Consider the following 3,051-nt stretch of genomic DNA (forward strand, 5'->3'; position numbering starts at 1 on the left):
AGAGGTCCCTGCCAACCCCACACCATTCTTGGATTCCAGATTGGTCACGCAGGGAATCCAGTCTATTCCAGCTCTCTGCATTCCCCACTCCCAGGAACAGGCTGGTGGCTGCAGTGATGGTGGCCCCATGGCCCACTGGGCAGCCTGTCCCCATTGTGCCAGGTGCCAAAGCCCCCCGAGCATGGGAGGGAGCCCACAAGGAGAGAGCCCCCCCAGAGGGAGCCCATCTGGAGGCACCCACCCCTACTCCCTGGGCTCCTCCCTGCGTGTCGGGGTCGTGCTGGCGGGGATCGGGGCTGTGCCACCCTCCTGGTGTCTTCTACCCACCCAGGGCACCTTGTGTGATCTTAATGTTGTCCCTTTAACGCCAGGTTTGGTTCCTGCACACAACCCTGGTGGCGGTGCAGCCGTCGGACCCTCTGCCGTGGTGTCCCCCAGGGTTTCACCCCAACACCACACTGTCCTTCCCAAACCTCCCACCCCGGGTCGGGCTGGTCCAGGAGGGGTCCTCCTCCTCCTCCTCCTCCTCCCGGCTGGCTCCCCACCCTCCACCCCTTCTCATTATCTTCCTCCAGTTCACTTTATAATTATTTCTTTATTTGTTTGTTTTCTATCCCCATTTCAATGTTTTGCACTGTGGTTTTCACGAGCACCAGGGCAAGAGCGCACGAGCCAAGGGCAGAAAACCACTTCCTCTGTACAAAATCTAGCAAAACTGCTGCTTTTCCCTCATTTTCGGTGTTTCTGGTCCCGCTCCTCGGCTGTGCCACCGTCCCAGCTTGTGGCTGTGTGCCCCCCGGGCAGCAAAGGAAGGGGTACGGCGTGTGCTCCCCCTCCAGAGAGCATCTCCGAGCCCCGAGGTTGCCTCTTTTAGCCAGAATATTTTAATAATCATCCTTTTAATCGAAAAGAAAGTTAAACCGTAGGTGGAAGCGCTTAGATAAAGTGGGTTTTCTTGGCTGGCTGACTCATCTGGGCTTTTAACGTTCGTGTGTGCTCTCGGGAGGAGAAAAGAAAGGGTTTGGTTTTTTTTTCCATCTCTCCCCAGTGCTCGGTGAGGAACAGGGTCACCTGCTGCTGAGAGAAAGCCCGGAAAGATGTGAAACAGCCTCGGAAAGGAGCTATGGAGAGGAGGGGAAAGGCAGGGGGGATTGCTATGGGGTGACCCAACCGCCCCCCAACCTGCGGGCAGCGCCCAGCTTCAGTGCCACGGGTGATGCTGGGTCTCCCATTATCACCAGTACTCAGCCAGGGTGCAAACTGGGATCCCCCAAGAAGAACCTGCCCTTGTCGCTCCCTCTCGGCCACCCATGAGACCCCCACACTGCACCAGTGCCCAGCCATGGTGCTGTCACCGGGTCCCCCCGTGCCAGGGGGAGCATCCAGGGCTGCTCTTCAACACGGAGCCCTAAATATCCCGTGTCAAGCACTGACGTTTTGATCCAACATGGAATGATGAACTTCCAATAAAGGCAAGTGCAGGGTCCTGCTCCTGGGGAGGGATCACCCCCTGCACCAGGACAGGTTGGGGGGGACCTGCTGGAGAGCAGCTGTGGGGAGAAAGACCTGGGAGTCCTGGGGAACACCAGGATGGCCAGGAGCCAGCAATGGGCCCTGGTGGCCAAGAAGGCCAAGGGCATCCTGGGGGGCATCAAGAAGAACATGGCCAGCAGGTGGAGGGAGGTCATCCTGCCCCTCTGCTCTGCCCTGGGGAGGCCCCAGCTGGAGCACTGGGACCAGTGCTGGGCTCCCCAGTTCCAGAAGGCCAGGGAACTGCTGGAGAGGGGACAGCAGAGGGCTGCCAAAATGGTGAGGGCCCTGGAGCATCTCTCTGATGAGGAAAGGCTGAGGGACTTGGGTCTGTTCAGTCTGGAGAAGAGAAGACTGAGGGGGGATCTGCTCAACGCCTATAAATAAATACTTCAAGGGTGGGTGTCAGGAGGATGGGGCCAGTCTCTTTTCAGTGGTGCCCAGGGACAGGACAAGAGGGAACGGGCACAAAGTGGAACATAAGAAGTTCCACCTAAACATGAGGAGGAACTTCTTTGCTGTGAGGGTGGCAGAGGCCTGGCAGAGGCTGCCCAGAGAGGTGGTGGAGTCTCCTTCTCTGGAGACATTGCAACCCCCCTGGAGACGTTGCTGTGGGAGCTGCTCTTGGTGGACCTGCTTTGGCAGGGGGTTGGCCTGGGTGCTCTCCAGAGGTCCCTGCCAACCCCACATCATTCTGGGATTCTGTGACTCTCTGATTCAGCAGGTAATTGGGGTGGAGGTGGCAAGAGGCACCCAGCCCCAGGGTGGTGATGCCAGCCAGTGCCAGGGCACGATGCTGCAGGAAGGAGCCAGTCACTGCCCCCCAGCTCCTCCATGTGAACCCCGGCTGAGCCCCTGGGGACCCCCATCTTGGGCACATCTCTGCCACACTGAGTGCCAGAAGAGACCTGTCTGGGGACTGTGTGGCCACATGGGGTGGGCACAGGGAGTGGGCACCCTGAGGAGCCCCAGGGGTTGCCAGCCAGAGGGCAAGCACTTTGGAGGGCTGAAACGCATCCCCTGAGATGCAGGATGAGGCTTGTGGGCACGTTCCCTGGCTCCTGGAGGATCCCTGCAGGCAATGGCTGCTCTGCTGCTGGTTAAAGGGGTGTCTCTCCCTGCCCCCAGCAGCACCAGCGATCCCCAGGACAGTGCTGGGGTGCACCAATTCCCTGGCCAACCCCTCCGTGCAGGTAGCCATCGGCAGGGCTGGGTGCGAGGCTTGTCCTCTGCTCCCTCCTCTTCCAGGACCACTTCTCCCATTAGAGCTTTCCAGTCCCCCCCCTCATCTCCCCCTGGCTCGAGGTCCCCCATGTCCCTGCCACCCCGGTGGAGCTGCACTTCACCCTCCTGCCCCATCCCAGGGCATCCCGATGCTTTGCACAGGACCCCGCTGGTGCCACCACCCTTGTTGGCCAGAGAGCACCCACCGTGGTGGGTGATGCTCAGCCGTGTCCCCCAGGACCTGCACGGAGGTGGCTCCCAACTGGGGTGAGGAGGGGGAAAACCAGTAAGTGGGTG

This window comes from Calidris pugnax, unplaced genomic scaffold (genome assembly GCF_001431845.1).
Source record: "Calidris pugnax isolate Ruff unplaced genomic scaffold, ASM143184v1 scaffold459, whole genome shotgun sequence".
NCBI lineage: Eukaryota > Metazoa > Chordata > Aves > Charadriiformes > Scolopacidae > Calidris > Calidris pugnax.